Below are 19,507 nucleotides of genomic sequence, written 5' to 3'. Positions count from 1 at the left end.
TTTCAAGTGTATTGCACATCCCACCACATGGCTTCAGTCATTCTTGAAGGAATGTTAGAGGTCACTACCAGGTAGGATGGTTTTAATGCCTGTGATGTGAATGAATGGAAGGGGCATGCTGGGAGCTGGGAGGTGAGAGTCAGGTGATCTTGCCCTTAAAAATCAGCAAAAGGTTCGAGTTGTATGGAAGAAAACTGAGTTATAGATTCTTGGGAAGGGAAATGCAGTGAATTAAAATAGAAGAAACTGGCTGAGAATGCTTCCAGTAGCTTCCTTCTTTCAATCAATGGCATTGTGGAGCCAGTCCTCTAACCCAAGCCCCTCCCCAGGATCTCTTGTTGCTCATTCACTCCTGAGAAGCAGTGAACCCCTGGCCCCAAACTCCTTCCTGAGCTCTGGGCATTGTCACCAGCACAGAAACAGAAAGGGCACTGCCTTCACTGCCTTTGTTATCTCGCGCTCTAGGAAGCTCCTTCCCACTGTGCCCGGCTAGAGTAGGTGACCCTCCTGCATGCCCGCATGGCATCCGTGCCTCTCATGACACTGTTCTCACTACATTATAAACATCTGTCTTCTCAATTCTCTCTCCCTCTTAAACCCTGAGCTCCCTGCGGGCCTGGGCCGTTCCTGACTGTCTGCTCTATATCTGGTACATAGCAAAATGTCCAGCTTTTAGAGGGCACTGATCGGTAGGTATCTGTTCAGTAAATGAATGAGACTTGGAGCAAGTCACTTCTCTGAATTCTGTTTTTCTGGTGTTCAATTGGGAGATGATCTGGAGCCATCTAAACCTGCAGCTGTGCCTCCGTGGCTGCCCACCTGCCTTCCTTTGAGCTTTGGCTTCTGTGTTAAAATGGTGAGTTTTGATACCTGCTTTTACCCCAGGACCCTGCCTAGCCTGCTGTGGCTCACACTGGGCTCTCTGATTGGACGCGGGGCTTATTCCTGAATTAGAAACCAAACCACACCCAGACAGTGACAACAGAAATCTACCTTTTCTGTCTTTGCTAAGCCCTTTGCTTAGGTGGCGTTTCGATTGCCTCAGGGAGCGGGGTCTGTTCTACGGAAGCGGGGGAGGCGAGGAAGTGGGGAGGTTTCCTTGGCAGTGGCGCAAGCACTCTGGTCCCTGAGCTTTCCTGTTGGAACAACCTGTGGGCAACAGGGCGATGCTCATTACCACCCAGGATCCACCAGAAACTCCAGAGTCCCAGCTCACCTCTGTGCGCTCCTCAGCAGGAGCTCAGGCTGCCTGCAGTTGTCACTGTGTTCAGTCAGTGGCAAGAGCAGGAGGCGACATAGCACAAGGGGCAGCCTCCCTAGGCAGAACCACCAGGTAGTCAGGGACACTACCATTAAGTTAAATCATAAACGCTGTCATTAGACATGGGGCACAGTGGCCTTTCAGGTGCTCAATGGTTCACCCTTCCCTTTCCTGACCTTCCTCATGTCCATCCTCTTGTCCCAACTAGCAGAAGTCAGAATGGTGCTTTCTTGGGTGTCCCAGTGTCACCGCATGGGTGAACTCATCCTATGTATATTCCTGTGTCATGAGAATGAGCTACTTACTGTGTCATACCAAAGGATGTGCAAACATACTCTCTGAGGTCCCTAAGTGCTCCAAAATGTCCTTTAAATGAAGTTTAAAATATTATACTTTCATTTTGATAAAATTGTGTAAGTACATGATGAATGGTTTACTCCCTAAGGATGTCTGTGACATTTAAATGCCAGTGTTTGTATTTTGGTTTATGAACACAATGGTGCCAAAATGTACCCCTTCGTTTATTGTGGGTTAATGAAAAAACTAGAGACCAACTGTATGTAAATGCTAACTAATTCCTTCTTGCCAAGTAAAGGTCAGAGAACTTCATGATCTCTATAAATTATGGTTCTGCAGAGGTTCTACTACCAAAGAGTGGTAGGGAGTTGGTCTTCCACGAGACATCCTGTAACTGGCTGTGTGAAACAGGAGACAATCTGTGCATTTGTACAGTCACATAATTTATTTTGAAATGGCAATTTAGTTTCAGCAAAGCAGCATCATCCATCACATAAAATTTACATTGTCAATTTTATTTTAATGGCCTCACAGCTTTAAAAAATTTAATTTGTAATTTGTCTTGATTTTATGCCTTTTTAAGAAATGTAAGCACAAGAAGCTTATGGAAACTTTTAGGTTTAAATATATTTCAGCAGTTATAATAAAAACAACTGAAGCTCATGTTGGAAGCTAAGAAAATGTTCCCCTCTTGAGAGAGAATCCATGTATTAGTCAAGGCTGAGAAACAATGAGCATCGTCTTTAGAGATGTTAACCTTTTCCCCCAAATAAGTTCTCAGTCAAAGCAGCATGAAGAGGTACACGGCTGACTTCAAATGCAGGCATTGTCCTTAGGGGACTCTGCTGGTGTCTCTCCCAGGTCCCCTTTCTTTGGCCAGCATACCTGTCCCCCAGCTGCTGTGAATCACAGCAGCTAATGGCTCACAGTTGCCTCTTTCTCTGGAGAAACGGCCCCCAGACAAAAGAGAGCACGTATGAGGAGTTGTACCTTCCCCTCCCTACTGGGGACACCCCATAGCCACTGATTGGCTAACTTGGGGTACAAAAGGCCAGCTTCCTTGCCTCAAGATGGACTCAACTCTATAACACATACCATGCTCCAGAGCTCCCCATGGGATCAGGCAAAGCTAGACTCCAGACCAGGCCACACCCTTGCTTCGATAGCATCTTTTCATCCTTTATCCTGCCTCCCTCACTCTTTCTGTCCTGAGATCACACCCCTAATGCGCAGCCAAATGCCTGTGAGTCTCTGTTTCTTGGGAGCCACACCTAAGATACCCCTCTAATCCCTAAGAAACCTACTTAGCACTAAAATAGGGCCTGCTCTCTGGGCACATACGAAGTCTCTGTAGAAATGGTCCTTTTCTCCCCATTACCACAAAGAGGAGACACCTCCTTTTCTAGAACATGTTGGAAAATACTCCCAAATGAGATTTAATAACCCAAGAACTCAGATTAAATTTGAGGATTTCCGAATCATAGTTTGTGTAAAAATCTCAAAACCAAAATGACTCCTTTTCAATATTTCTAAGTCTACAAAAGCAAATGATTTTCAGGATCCAATTATAAAAAACTTTTTTCTGATCTGAGAAATCAGCCTCTCCCCATGCACTCACTGCTATAGCCAACTGAACAACCTTTGTAGCCTGGAACAAATATACCTGCAACCAGTGAACCATCTGGATCCGGAGTGACCACCTCTATTTGGTAGGAGTTCTGATTGTCAACCCCCACTGTATAATGTACCATTTCATGAAGCTTATAGGATTAAATACTTTTATATTTCTTGTCATTCTATAGTCTCCCCCACTCACCCTTGGTCTAAAGAAAAAAGAAGGAACTCATGCAACAAAACTGAGTTAATAACAACAGCAATAATTACCAGCCATAAGCACTTACTGTATGTCAATTACTATACAAAGAACTTTGTAATTATCTTGTCGAACTGTCACAACTTCCCTGTGAGGTAAGCATTATCTCCACTCCAAATGAGTAAACTGAGACTTAGACGGATTAAGTAAGGTGTCTGAAACCACATGACTAGTAATGACCCCACGACTTTTTAGTACTTTGCCTTACTTTGTCATTTATAGGACAGATCACAGTGAAAGTGTTTGTTGGTTTGTTTTTAGCAGAGATTGCAGGGTCCAGCATTAACTAGAGTCAATTGTCTCTGAATCAAATTCTCACTCTGATAATTCTTTCTTGTTACCTTAGCAAGTTATTTAAAGCTTTCCCTTCTGTTTCTCCAGTTGTAGATAAGAGAGGGGATTACATTTATAATGTGTATCCTTCAATAGAATGTTAACATGCTTAAAACAAAAATACATCCACAATAATAACAGAACAATAGCTATTGAAGTTCAGTTACAGGTACATTAGGGACCATTCTGTTCTGCCTAGTTTTCTGTTTGTTTGAAAATGTCCGTAATTTAATAAAACAACCACAAGATTTAGATTATCTTCTCAACGAATGCATAATTCCTTTACAACACAAAATGGATTGATATGTTTGCCACACATAAACCTACTTATCTTAATACAATCTGATATTTTTTTTAAAAAAAAATACCAGTCCATGTATCAGCAAATTTGGGTATGATATAGAAATCCTATTAGATTTGCTTAAACAAATTAAAGTTAATTTTTTTCTGTTTTAAGAAGTCTGGAGGCTAGCAAGCCAGGCCTGTACAGCACATCCATGAAATCATCCATTATTCTTCCATGTTTCTCTTTATCGCCCTGGGCATTTGACTTTCATCCTAATGCTCGTGCAATGGCCATTGCATCTCGAGGAACCAGGTGTGTAGTCCAAGCAAGAGGGAGGAATAGAAGCCACAGCTGTTCCCTAGTGTTGAGTAACTTAGGAAGGCAAGTCCCCTTCAGGGATTCCTGCCTCTATCTCATGCACCAGGATTGTAAAACCTGACCACCCTAGGGACAAGGGAGGTTGGAATTTTGAGTATCTCACTTTCCAGTATTATAGCAGCATCTCTAACTAAAACTTTTCTTTTTTGTATCAGCTGTTGGAATAAATCATGTCTTAGTTTACTTGGGAGAGGCCTGGTTTACACGGGAAATACCAGCACGATCATTAACAGGGTCCCCTTTCAGCCTCAAGGGTTTGGGTGATGAATTATTTGTTAACCTTTCTGTAACGGAGAATGGCAAAAGGAATGCTGAGCAAATCAACTGGAGTATCTGTTGTACTCCAGCAACCAAACTAATTGAAAATCAATGCGAATCTTAACTTACAATCTTTCATGAAAACACCAAAGGGGTGTGTATTTGTAACACAAAGCTAAACTTTTTTCAGCTTTTCCTTTCCATTTCTCCAGCTGTCAATATCTTTGACATGCATGGCTGACGGCCTAAAGTGCCTCTTCCCTTTCCTTCTAGGACCAGAAAATTCTCTTTCTAATTTGGCCTGTGCAGCCTCGGTTCTCTCCTCTGCCATCTCCTCTCTGGCCCAGGTCTTTTTGGTGTCAGAAGACTTCGCCTCCCTGCCACTTGTCTCACTTTTCTTCTCTCACCTCCAGGGTAGAGAAAGTACAACCTGCTGCATCTTCCCTGTCCTCTCCCAAGGAAGAAGCGGTTGTTACGGTTGCTATTGACAACCATCTAGTGTCAGGGTGAGAGTCTGAAACAGCAGGAAAGAGCCCAGAAGACGGGTGCTTGAGCCCTGAGTGCCCTACCCTGGAGCCCATCCTACCCGAGGAGCTCCAGGATTCAGAGATCACAAATCCTGTTCAAGCCCATTCAAATCAGGTTTCCCTTATTAAAAGCAAAGACAGCCTCACAAATGCACTGGTTTCTGTGCAACTGAGTCCCAGGATAGGATCTTCTATCCTTTGATGGTAGTGGAAGGGAGAGGGAGGAGTCTCAAATTTGTAAGTTAATATTTTTGATTGCCGTTACCTGCAGCTTAAGATCATTTTCTTTCATTATTTTAAAAAGTATATAAGAGGAAACCACAAATTAACTGGTTTTCATTTGGTTTTAACTTTTGGGGGGCAAGGTTCCTTCAAGAAATTTGCAAGAGAAAATATATTTGCCGTCCTTGAAAATGGATAGACATCAGTCATTCTGTGCTAAACTATTTTAAAATCGAAGACAGTGCCTCACAAAGCTGGTGCTGATGAGGAGGAATAGTTTTTATAATGGGAAAAATACAAAGCTGTGTGTTTACATGACAGGAAGGTGTCTTGGGAATACACAGACCCATGGGAAAGGGGAAAGCAGAGCAGAAGAGCTCAAGCATTAATTTGGCTTCGGAAAAAAGAAGCTTTGATGAGAGGCTCTTTTGAAGGCCAAGCGCCCTTGTGGGCACTGGATGGCAACTACAGCCCCAGAAAGATGGACGGCCATCCCTCTGATAAAGCAGAGTCATGGATGGAAGGGGACCTGGTGCCCTAACAGAAGCATGAGGGACAGGCCTAAATGGCAGACCCTCATGACAAGCAGGCCTGTTCACTGCGGGCAGTCCCTCAGAAGCCATGATGATGGCACAGAGACACAGAGAGGGTCGCTCAACCCTGCCAAACGCACTGGGTAAAGATCATCGCAAACTTAGAAAATACAATCCAAGGCAGGTCGGGAAGGAAGAAGCCCCAGCGAGAATTTGCAAAGACCGCGTAAATCTGTACCTGGTGCTGTGTTTCTTTAAATCTTCTCTATTGTAATGACTTTTGATGTTAAAAACAAATGTGGTAAAATGTTTAGATCCCTATGCTAGATTTTTCTTCCTTCCTTTCTTTTTATTTATTTTTGGGGCAGGGGATTAAATAAGCAACACTGATGGAAGCTTCTGGCTCCTCTGAGCTGTATGTCACTTACACATTCCAATGGACAGCTTAGCTGTCAAAGCCATCCCACGACGTAACCGGCGCTTGTTTCCCTGGCGATCCTCAGGTGGCGCGCTGGCTCAGAGCCTGCCCAGCAAATCAAGCCCTGTTAAAGGAAATAGCCATTCTCAAGAGGAAGGGACAGAGGAAGGAAGGAGGGAATCGAGCAGAGGGAAACTATGACAGTTAGTTGTGGCAAGTGGGGGCTGGAAGAGAGTTGCAAATGAGGAATAAAAGGTCAGTGCAGGAGAGAGGAGGGAACCACCCCAGAAAGCAGAAGAATTTTTTGAATTAGCCCAAGGATGTGGAGAAGATAAATGAAATGCGCCTGACCTGCTTTGCGCTCCCAGCTCAGGAAAATAGACACCGAGTAAATACAACATCCTATTTACTGTTTCTCACGGGGCATGTGAAAAATTACTTAGTCATTCCATAGCTGAACAATGCTCTATTATCAAAATGAACCTAGATTTCAACTATCAAATAACTCTATTCACACAAAGCATTTGTATAGATAGCAAAGCTATTTAAACCAGTGGATATAATTTTCAAAGGGATTATTGTGTTCATTATTTCACATTTGTTATGAGTGGCGGTGGGATGGAGAATGCAGAAAAGAAAGTAGGTGCTTGAATTCTAGGCCATAGACCAATGATCCAGAATGAAATACTATTTTTCATTTATTGAACAGCAACAATGTGGTCAGCATTGGACATGAGGTCACATACCATTCAGGACGAACTGCCTTATGATCTAAATAGGCAGAAATGACCCTTTCCAGGAGAGAAGAGCAGGTGTCAACCAGCAACACACCAGAAGGTATTCTTTTCTTCCCATGGTGTGATTTACACAAGGCCCACCTTCATGTACATCCACTAAGGGGACTTGTGAAATTAGCTGTCTTCAGACAACCAGTCCTCATCTATCAGTCTATGCCTCCCAACTAAACTTGAAAAGATTGAACTTTTTATTTTAATAACTACAGAGAACCCTTGGTAAGTTTGCAGTGATTCTCAAGGATCAGCTGAAGACAATCAAGGCTCCTACTCAATGAATGTCACGGGGATTCCTGTAACAGTTGCTTCCTGTGTGATTTCCCTTCCTGTTCCACACTCTCAGAAGGAGGAAGACTCTCGTGCAGAGGCATTCCTGCGAGGGCAGAGTCACTCCCGATAGGGTAGGGTTTTCACTGGTAGTATCTCTGTGTGATCCGTGTGTAACATCAGTTGGTGTCTGCCTATCTTACCCATAGGTGGTTAGGCACAATTCCCAGTGGCAGGCTCAGAGTTCCCAAATCAACCAAAGAGATGTCAGAAGGCCAAGGAAGTAGAGGTAAGAAAGAAAAGGCAACTAAGATGTAGTGAAATTAAAGATGTTTCAGACACTGTTCATTTCAGGTCAGTTGCACAGTAGTAATACAGGGCGCACGCTAATTTCCCATGATGCAGATGATGAGACCTGAGGCTCAGAGGGAAAAGTCCCTTATCCAAGTCTACCCTGCTGGTAAAAAGTGGGACCCAGTCATACCTACTCCGTTCGAAAACATGAGGAATGGGGAAGGTGTGGGGAGAGGGGTAATGTCAGGAGAAGGGAGGAACCAGGCAAGAAATCCTGTCTTAATTCCTCTTCCACTACCTCGGCCTGCTCCCCACTATCCCCCTGCCCAACTGAGTCCAGGGAAAGAAGGGAGGGGTTGATTAAAAAGAAACACAAACAACCCTGGAGATGTTTGGAGAGCCAATAGCCCTGGGAAACACTAATGAGATGAAAATATCCCAGCACGAAAAGGGGTGAAAGAAATGTCTGAGGGTATGTCAAGGTGAGGTGGTACCTCCCAAACACTTGACTGATTCACAGGAAGTAACTCAGTGCATATACATATGAATATATATATATATATATGAAATCAAAGGTTGATAAAAGAATAGCTATTAATCACGGTTCCCCAGAGAAGCAGAACTAACAGTATGTGTGTGCATGTGTGTGTGTATGTGTGTGTGTGTATATATGTGTGTGTGTGTATGTGTGCATGTGTGTGTGTGTGTAATCTGCAGGGTACGTTGCCCAGACGTGAAGAGGGCAAGGATTACCCAGCAGCAATGTTCTAAACATGACGGGAACCCACCCATCAGAACAGACGCGACCGTGAACAGCTGCCACAATGGTGCCGGTGTGTTCCAACCGGATATTAACTTTGCCTCCTTTCTGAACCAAGTCAAGAAGACATTATCCTCTATCCAAACCCAATATCACAGCCCAAGCATTCATATCTTCAGTCTAAGAAACTTCTAGCTTAAAATCCATTTGTTCTAGAGGAAAATAAAATGCAATTTTCTACTTGCTGGCAGAAAAGAATGTTGAAGTTACTTCTTAAATACTTTTTGGAAATTAAATCACTTCTGCTGAGGAAACATGATGAGAAACATTTAGTTCAATGGAAACTAAATCATGATCAGATGGATTAAATTTTTCTCACTAAAACATTTTTTTAAAGGAAGGGCAAATTGTTTAGGAGGATAGGTTTCCAGTAAATTTATGTGAACAATCATCACTCTTCTGTGCTTAAGGCTTATCAATGCCTGTTGTTATGGAAATACAGGATGCAGTCCCAAATGCTGCAGCATAATTTCACTGCGAGATGAACCAAGAGGGCAGTAAAAACCCCAGTTAAAATATAGCACTTCAGTATTTCATTAAGTACAAGATGAAAGCAGGAAGGGACTTACATTGACGACTTCCGTTTCTAAAGCTTTGGTCCAATGGGGAAATCCGCTGGACTGCCTCTCCCTTCTGGCTGAGGGTTTCACTGGACAAGTACACACTTCAGAGAACCCCAGCATGTTCGAGCTGGGGGAAGCCTTAGAGAAGACTGTGTCCAAACGCTTCATTTTCTAGGTGATGACGCTGAGGCCCTGAGAGGAGCGGTAACTCAGCCACAGCTGGTGGACTGAGGACCAGGACCCAGGGCTCCTGATTTCCATGCTGTGTTGTCCGCTCATTTAAACCAATTAGGAACATTTTAGCAAAAACATGAAGCGTAGTTAGAAACCAGAGACTCCCAGAGGTAGAAGGGATTTTCATAGACAACCGCTCTTTGCCTCTCCTGTATTTATTCCCTTCTTCTGGCAACAGTCTCTATTTTTGTTAGATCTTTGGCTCCCCCACTTTGATCCACAATGTTAGATGTGGCTAAACTTTTGGCCTAGGGCATGTAGCATGTTACCCAGGTAAAGCCAGTCACCACAGTGCAACCAGTTCCATGGTGACTGGTTCAGGGAAGGATACATCACTTAATCTGAACCAATGAAAAACATTTTTTTTTTTCAATTCGAGAAATTCTTTCATCCTGCTTCTCGTTTTCCTCTTTCGACTTGAAGGGGGGAAAATATTAGGCTTCAAGCCACTGCTGCCATCTTCCTAAAACTTGGATGTTGAAATAAAGCTAGTATATCAGGAAGCAGAGGCCATAGCTGTGTGCTGTAAAGAACTGTCATCTAAAAAACATTCTGCTGAAGGAATAAACGATCATCCCATCCAACGATAATGACAGCAACGAAACACTACGTCTCGAACATTTTGCCAGCAGCTGCCATCCTCAAGAACCTCCCTCCCCTCCTTCACCCTGCATGACCCGTTTCCTCCAAGGCAGCCAGGGAGACCACCCTGCTGGTCACCCTTGAGCAACATGACCAACATTTTGTAAAACTACGGTTCGCAAAGCAATCTCCCCAAGGTTAAGTCATTCCATTTCCAGAGTAACCCAGAGAGGCAGGCAAGACAGGTGTCACTCATTCCTGTTTCGAATGAGAGAGCTGAAGTTCAGAGGGGCTAAGTGATTGCTCAGGATCATGCAACTAACAGACAGCAGGGCACACAACCCATATTTTCTCTTTGTTTGTTTTTTATTTTTATTAAGTTTACTGGGGTGACATTGGTTAATAAGATTATATAGATGTCAAGTGCACATTTCTCTGACACTTGATCTGTATATTGCATTGTGCGCCCAACACATGTTTGTCCCTCCAAACTCCATGCTCCTTATGCCAGATGATGCTACACCTTCTGAGGCAGCTTGTCCAGCGACCGCCGCCACCTACCCCCAGGTACCAGTTCTGCCAATTCCAACATCCACAGCACTGAGTTTGGGCTCAGCAACCTCATCATTCCTCCCCTAGGCAACGAGACTGTCAGAGACGGGAAGAAACGAGTGGGGCTGACAGCCAGAGAGGAGCCTGTGGGGACAGGACTGCTCAGGCAAGCACTGCAGGGCCTTCTCCAGCTGCTCACAATTCCCTCCAGAGTTCAGAGAAAAGCTCTGGGCCCTAAAAGGCCTTGGGGTCAGGCACATGAGTGTTTGATGCCAGCTCTGCAGCTTCTATCACCTTGGATAAAATTTAACCTCTTTTGAACTTCCAAAATGAGGAAGAAAATATTAACATCATAGCATATTTTTAGCATCAGCTGAGATGGCTTAACTAAGCGCTTAGGGTAAGACCTCAGTAATGAAAGCTATCATCGATATTTATAATTTATATAAATATAATAACATATAATATGTACATATAATATATAATATACATATACATTATATAATAAAAATATAAGAAAATTGTGTCCTACAAACAAGACATGAAGGGCAAGGAAACAAAAAAGCGACCTAAGGAGATGTCCAGGGATTCTGTCTTTCACTGGATGTTATGTTCTGTTTAGACAGAAAAGACAAAAAACACATTTGGCCCTTTGTCTGTATCTTACCCTCTGAAATCTAACCCTACAGCAATAACACTGAGATTCTTGACCTTTGTGAAAATATTAACAGCCAGTCCCTATGGAATGTTTACAATGTGCCAGACTCTATTCTGAATGGTTACATTTATTGATTCATTTAATTACCATAAAACCCTATGAGGTACATGGTAGGCCTCACAAAGACATCCATATCCTAATCCCTGTAACCTGTGAATATGTTTGGTTCTATGGCAAAAGGGGAATTAAGAAATTAAGGCATAACAGTGCAGCCACTCTGACCTGGTTTGTGATTATACACAAGGTCTCCCCAGAGGTTTTCAGAAATATCTAGGGCAGGATGCTGAGCCTTTGGGAATAAGTGGGTATCAGAATCAACAAAATATGAAATAGCATCTGTACGGTGACTCTATCCATAGCTTGCAAGCTCAGGAAAACACAGACACATTTTTATCAGTGAGCTGTTGCTTACAACCACTGAACCTCAGCAACATACAATAATAACCACTTACCCTCTCCCTCACACGCCTAGCGTTGTACTCATCCAGGCTGGGCCCGGCTGGGTGTGGCCTCAGGCCATGGGTCGGGTCGATGTCTGCCCCAGTTACCTCTCATCATTCTGGGACCAGCAGGTTACCCAGGACACGCCTTTTTCATGGTAATAGTAGATGTGCAACAAGGAGTAGGCTTGGAACTTGCATGTTGCGACTTCCACCTTCTTTGGTCATATCAAGTCATGTGGCCAAGCCCAACACCACTGGGAAAGGAAAGAATATTCTTCTCATGGAGGTAGCAGGAGAGGTAGGGGTTATCTGCTGACCAATAATCACGTCTGTCACAATCATTGCAAGTCAAAGGCCACGAGCAGAAACAGACACGCCTAAAATGAAGTCTGCAAACCTTCCTGCATTACAAAGACAAAGGCTCTTGCTCCGGTCTATACAAACTGGTGGTCTGTGCTGTCAGAGAATACGCAACATGGCATTTCTTGTCCTCAACCTCCAGTGTGGGTGGAAGTCCGCTGAACTTCTTGGACACCTGTACTCCAGTGACAGAGTGCCCCCAAGGGGGATCCAAGCTCCCAGCTGACATGGAGCCCACTCATATGATAGAAAATTAGGATGGGAATGGTGCTTGTGTAACAGTCTGTGAGCTTGCTGTGCTGGATGTCCTCCAGCCACACTGCTGTCACGGGCAGCCTGTTCGAGTGTCCTCCCACCTGCATAATGGCTGGCTCACTGCAAACTCACTAGTTGGGAAAAGATTTTTGAGGTGTGGTGAGAGCTCAAAGGAAAAGAAGGGAGCTATGTTTTCAATTAACTTCTGAATTAATTGAAGGCTGGACAAAATAGCAGAGAAAAGGTGAAGACCTAAGCTGTGTAGTTCTCACAATAAGTTAAGAACGTGACTTACAAATGTTTACAAAGGTAGACAGAGACCTTGATCTTTTCTTTGAAAAAAGAAAAAAAAAAGCAGATAACGATTTTTCAGGTTATTAAGTTGTTACTTGCCTATGGTTGGAATGATGTCAAGTTTTAAGAAAAACCTAGAGCACAGTTGTGAACTGGTAGCTTCCAAGACATGTCCATACCACAGATGTGTTTTGTTTCACTTACACAAGGTTTAAAAAAATGTCTTAATTAATTGCCAACATTTTAAAATGGGAAATTGTACATAAAAATTTAGATTTCCTGCTTCTGATAAAAAAAATGAAAAATATTTGCAGTTTTTCTGCAATGTCTGACAACAATTGGCTAGAGGTGAGGGGTCACAGCTCCCATTCACCCCAATCCCTACCCAGCCCTCTTCACTCCCTTGTAGTACCTGATGACCCCTGCAAGTGTTTGGATTTGCAATTTCTTGTCTAAATATGCTGGTCTAAGTCCTTCCCAGCTCTGTGAGCAATCATCCTGTGAAATAGAGCTTATTTCAAACAAGGATCTCAAGCAGGCATCTCCAAGCACCATTACGGAGCAGCACAACCCTTTTGCAAAGCAATTTAGCAAGGTACCCACGACTTTCCAAATGTCCACACTCCTTGGTCCTATAGTTTCTCCCTGGAAACACCATCATCTTAAAGAAACATTCCCTACAGTGCTTTAAATAAAAGTTCATCATGACTCTATTTATAATGAAAAACTGTTGGAAGCCACTAGAAAGTTTATGCTGAAATCTTTAGGTAAACTATATACTGTGTATCCTCTGTGAGCTCTAATGCATAGATTCAGACAAATATTAATTGAGGGCCATTCAACTAAGCTACAGGACTGTGCTCTGCCAAAATGTTAATTCATACAAATCAAAAGATACCTGAGGAGCCCATTAAGATTAAAGGAGACCAGGGAGACATGCCTAGTAAATTCAATGTGTTATCCTTGATAGAATCCAGTTTGGAAAAATATTGCTATATAAGGCATTAGTTGAAGCAACTGACAAAATTTGAGTATGAACTTTTTTTTAGATAATTCAATTGTATCAATATTATATGCCCTAAATTTGCTCATTGTATTGTGATAATAGAAGAGCATGTGTCCAGCAAATACTCCTGAAATATTTAGAAATAAAAGACCATAAAGTCTTTGACTCAATCTCAAATGATTCCAAAAAATAAAAGCAATATTAATCATATTGTATATGTAAAAGAGATAGAAATACTGCAAGTGTAGTAAAATATTAACAATTGGTGGATTTGGGTGACGAATAAAGCAGAATGGTACTATTCTTGTGGCTTAAAGTTTTCAGATTAAAAGTTAAGAAAAAGATGCTTATCTGGAAAATGCTTATGACATAGTGTTAAATAAAAATTTAAGCTACATAATCACGTATCCAATGTGATCTTAACTAAGTTAGAAAAAATCTCTCCACTGTTGAAAATAAGACTGGAAAGAAAATACCAAAACATTACCAATGCTGAAATTTGGCAGGTGGACTGAACTGAGAATGCTTTTACACGTCCATTTTTTTTCTATATTTCCTTCACATTTTTAATAACCATCTATCACTTTTATAATGGAAAAAAAAAAACCTAAAAAAAAAGAACTACCCAGCACCATAGGAAAAGACAAAGTCATTTTATTCCAGTTCCCCAACTTCAAGCCTAAAGCCAAAATCCAGAGCAATGACGGAGGAATGGATTCAAGCTCCCGGCTATTAAGGTGTGAAAGCTGGTGTTTCAGGGGCTGCCAAGTGACCTTTAATGAACACCTGTCTGAGACAGAAAAATCACAGTATTCCAGGCTAAGAACTTAATGTATAATTTAGCTTTAATACCACAGTGGGGCCTCTGGGTGTAACCCCAGATTGAAGATTTATGGCCAACCTGAGGAGTATTTCTGAATTTAGCTGATCCTTCATGAACTTGGACTTCAGGTTCACATGCTATAAAATAGCCTAACTCAACTTCAGATCATAGGCCAGATGGTCAGGCCTAACTGATTCAGAAGCTTGCAAGCCTCTTTCATCAAAGGTGAGGTCAGCATCCTCTCAGTCCCCAGGAGGGGTCTTGGCCTAAGACACCCTAGCAACTCTTCCACATTCCCTTTCAGCTTCTTGTAACTGAGCTTACTGCTCTGTCTCTATTCTCTAGCTCCTGTGCTTAGAATCCACGCCCTCCCCCTGACCTCTCCTAGAACAGGGTGCAGTTTCCACCCTTATGCAGAGGCAATCAAAAGTCATCAACCCGCCCAGCCAGTGTGGCTCAGTGGTTGAGCATTGACCTATGAACCAGGAGGTCATGGTTTGATTCCTGGTCAGGGGGCATTTGGGGTTGCGAGTTCGAGGCAGTCAATCAATGATTCTAATCACTGATGTTTCTATCTCTCTCTCCCTCTCCCTTCCTCTCTCGGAAATCAATAAAAACATATATTTTCCAAAGTTATGCACACCCAGGCCCTACACCTTGAAATCCTGATTTAATTGTTCTGGGGTGTGCCCTTGGCATTTTTTTTTTTAATTTTGCAAGAAAATTATAGTGAACAGCTATGTGGTCTGCAACCTATTGTTTATGTCTTTCTCCTTTTAAGACAGACATAGTTTTAAATACCAACATTATGTCTTATCTTTAACATTATGTAACAGTTTCCTAATTGTTTTTAAAAGCAGTAGCCAGAGCTGTCTTTGGTAAGACTTGCTGTCACAGTTGGATGCACACTGGTATCACCTGGAGAGTTTAAAAATATTCTGAAGTCTGGATCCCCAAAGATTTTGATTTACTTGGAACAGGTGACAGCCTGGACATCTGGATTTTTATAAGCTCCACTGCTCTTGAGATTTTTAGAAGGTCTAAGTTCCTACTAGGAGACTGGGAAATTCTGGCCAATCAGAGGTTGTCGTGGAGAGCCAACAAGGGCAGATGGAATTAGATGAACCCCAGGCCTCTCTGGGCTGCTGACGTTGCCCCCATATTTGCTCAGCCACCACTTTCTTTTCTCGAAAGAGCATCCTTGAGCACCCTCTGGCCCGCTGCATACCAGCGTCCACCTGGCGACCTGCTTAATGTGAAGAGCTGCTCCTTACAGAGACCTCACCTATAAACCCCTGCTCTCTGACGCCCAGCCGCAAACTGGAAAACTCATTACATCAACGCTGAAAGGGTTGTCAGAAAACAAATGGTTGCTGCTGTCTGGGTGTATCGGCGGCAGTCGGCACAGGCCCCTGGGGAGCGTGGATTCCTGAGCACTGCTACAAGGCTGTCACAGTACTCGGCAACTGTCACTGCGGTAGGAAAACCTGCCACCTGATCGCCGAGCTGTGCCGTCCCCCTCCCAGGTACTCTCGTGGTCCGGCAGGAAGGTGCTTCTCGCAGCCTAAATCGCCAGTCTTTGGCATTAGTGTTGTCTCTTTTGCTTCATTAAGCAGCCTCACTACCAGGATCATACCATTCAGCCACGGGGAGAATTTAATGGGTGTCCAAATTGAAACGCCAAGTCCCACTGATTTCTCTAAGTCCAGTTTCTGTCATCTCATATTACTGCTTCTGGGGCTGATGGCACAGCCACAGCTCTCTTCGCCTTCATGTTTTCTTTAGTGCCTACATCTTCTCCTCTAGAAGGTTTGGGGTTTCTCAAAGAATGCTCCCAAAATATGCATTGTATCTCTAGGGGTACGTATTTTATTAATTATTTATGCATATATTTGGGATTTTATTCTGATGAATATTTTTACTGTCAATTTGTAAGAGCTCTTTGTATATCATACATCTTACCCTTTGACTGGCATCTTCACTGCAGTTGTTTTTCCCCCCGATCTATCATTTTAATTGAACTTGTTTCTGGACCCTTCATTCTTGACCCAGTTTCCTCCCCAACGCATCAAGTATTGCCCAAAATGTGTAGGGACTATTGTAACTAAATAAATCAGAGTCAAATGAATGACTGGACAACTCACTCCTAGCAGCTTGCAACTATAATGGGTAAGGAAATCACAGAGAAACTAAGGCCATTCTGCCTGGAGAGGAGGCTATTGGGCAGGTGGTTAGCAGGTAGAAAGAAATAAAAATCTCTTTCAAATATCTGAATAACTGTCATGTGGAAGAAGGATCACCTTAATTTTGAATGGTCACAAGTGATAGAAGTACATCAAAGGAAAATTACAAGTAGACAGAATTGGGCTTGATATAAGGGAGAAATGTCCAAAAGATCATGGCGGCCCCAGAAGTAAGTGGTTGCTTACGATTTAGAGTGTTCCATGAAATTTCTGGAGATAGTCAACATAACTATAGAGAACTCCTAAGAGAAGATATCATGTTCAAGTCTCTATCATTCAGAAAAACTGAAACCAGTCAAGGTATTTCAAAGAAAATGGGATTTAATAGTTAATTTGATGACCACAAAACTGTTGGGAGGACTGGAGAAGTTTCAGGCAGGAAGCAGGCATTAGCATTTAGCTTCACTGTTACAATAAAGTAAGCTAGAGAAAAGACAAGAATATTAAGACAATCATATGGCAGAAAAAATACATGAACAGTACTTATTGGGGGGGGAATCCACGTAGTTCTAACCCATGTTGTTCAATGGTCAAGTGTATAGTTCACAGACTTCTAACCCTTGAAGTACAGAAGAGAGTTAGGAGAACAAACATCTGGTTCGGGGTTCATGCATGCGTTTTGGGTAATGCTACAGGACCTGCTTAAAATCTATAGAAGTGAGATTCCACAGCACTCTGCTCATGCCTTCCTTCCAAAATTGCTTTTAAAAGACTGTTGTGTAATAACAACCATCATGACACTCTTGAATCTACTTTATCTTAGCAGAATATGAGCAACATTCTAAATACAATGAAAACCCACCTACTCTATTGCTCTTATATATTCTGTAAAAACTGTACTTAAGTAGATGCCATTTCACTGAAGGTGACCATCTATGTGACTGCTAAAAACACAAGCCTGTTATTTAATTCAATTAACATTTATTGAGGAACAGCTTCTATGAGCTATTATTTTTAAAACCTAAGAGACCCAGCTCATGGCTGGTGGTGCCGGCACAATCATGCACTGCAATGCTTCTTCTACCCAGCCCCAGAATCACCACAGTGGCCTCCGGATAGCAGGGAAATGAGGAACAGTGAACTTCTTACTTGGGTCAATTACATCATGATAAGTGGGTAGGTCTCCCACCTCCACCCCATTTATACACCTCATTTCAGGGCCAATTCTACAAGATCACATAATGAAGACTAAGAAATAGATTTGATAGAAAAAAGGGAAAACTCACAAAGGCAGGTCTGCAATACAGAAATTCATCTTTCTTTATCCCATTGAAAGGCATGTCAGGGCCAGTGAGGCAGTCAGGAAGGGGCACCTCTTGGACCTCACCTCAAGCAAGATCTGCCACATAGAGTGAAGTTAGCTGACAGCCTCCTGTTATAGGACCTCTGGGATCTGCAGGAGGGCCATGCTCTCTTCGAGCAGCTCTCAGCCAATGACTGCACGTCATACAGTTACTAGGGCCTGGCCATTTCCCCCAGTGTGGAACTCCTCTAGGGGCAAACTCTGTGCTGGCCCTCTGCATTGGCCGAGCCAAAACTATCTCAGAGCTGCACTGGGGACATGGGAGCAGTTCTCTTTGTCCACATATGTGAGAGATTCCCTGAGGTTTCTGCCTATGAATGAAAGTGTTGAATTGAAAGGAATTTATTCACATGACTTCCAAAGAAGTGACATTACACATTGCCTCATTAATTCAAGCATCACAATTTTAAACCTGCAGTATATCACAGAGTTAATTTGGACCAAATTATAAAGGAATTTATCGTTTCTAAAGCAAGATGTCTCTTTAAAATCCAACCTGCCACCACCATTCAGAAGTTATAAATACGACAAACTAAAGATCATTCATCAAGCACGTAAATCAAAGACAATTGAACTGGTGTTGAGTTTGGAAGATGTCAAGAGACTGCTGTTGAAAGAAGATAGCGTTCTTAGAGCAGCTGGGATCCCCAATAATGATGAAATTGCATTCTTCTATGAAGAAGATTATAAGAACTACAAAGCTAATCCCATTTCATCCTGATGTAAACCTCCTGGGGTTTTCCTCTTTGTATACCTATATTAAGTTCTTTATTCCACTAGTGAGTACAATGCACCTGTCTGAGCTTCTTTCTCCCAAAGCTGCCCGCCTTCCTCCTGTCTTGACACAGGTGTCAGGTCCACACTGTGGTCTGAAGTCTTTCCCTCCTGATTCCTGTCCTCTTATCTTTCACAGACATTATCCCCAATAAATTTCTTGCAATTGTAACTGGATCTCCATGTATACTTTCTGGATGGCCTAAAGGAATACAGCTGTGGCATCTGCTAAACACAATGTGTGCTCTGTTGCAGAGGAAGTAGCCCTTCCCTATTTGGGGCTGTCCATTTTCACATTGCTAGAGTCAGGGGGAGGAAGGTAAAGAGTGCTTATTGCCAAGCAGTCTGGATTTGGGGTGCCAAATATAAGAGTGGTCTTAGAAAGCTGGCTGCTCTGATTCTAAGGGAAATTGGTCTCTTGAGATGATGGAAGGCCCTGGTCCTATAGAAAGCCGATCTTATATGTTGCTTCTTCCACTAAGTGAAAGGAGTTCTGGTCCCAGGTGGCTCATTGCCCAGGTAACCCAGGGTAACTCCCAGGGTGACTGGAGATAGTTTGGCTCATTACACAGTGCACAAATGACATCGCTCATTTTCTTCACACATCATGGTGGTCCTTTGGAACAAGAGTTAATTAGGCAATCCTGGATTCTGTAGCTCTCGATTCTTAATTTAGGACAGGGTTATACATGCATTTCCTGCTCTTAAAAATTTTCAATTAAAAAGAAATACTCCCAGCTGGAAAGATCCACACTGCCACATGTGCACCTCTAGCGCTTCAATTTGGAAAACAAGA

General features: G+C 42.7%; 1 pseudogene; it reads left to right on the top strand.

The window, feature by feature from the left end:
• The first annotated feature begins 18,217 nt into the window (after positions 1–18,217).
• Positions 18,218–18,658, top strand: LOC148091413 (UPF0538 protein C2orf76 pseudogene; annotated as a pseudogene).
• The last annotated feature ends 849 nt before the right edge of the window (positions 18,659–19,507 follow it).

This window comes from Miniopterus natalensis, chromosome 15 (assembly GCF_054644295.1).
Source record: "Miniopterus natalensis isolate mMinNat1 chromosome 15, mMinNat1.hap1, whole genome shotgun sequence".
NCBI lineage: Eukaryota > Metazoa > Chordata > Mammalia > Chiroptera > Miniopteridae > Miniopterus > Miniopterus natalensis.
This window is presented reverse-complemented; position numbering and strand designations above follow the sequence as displayed.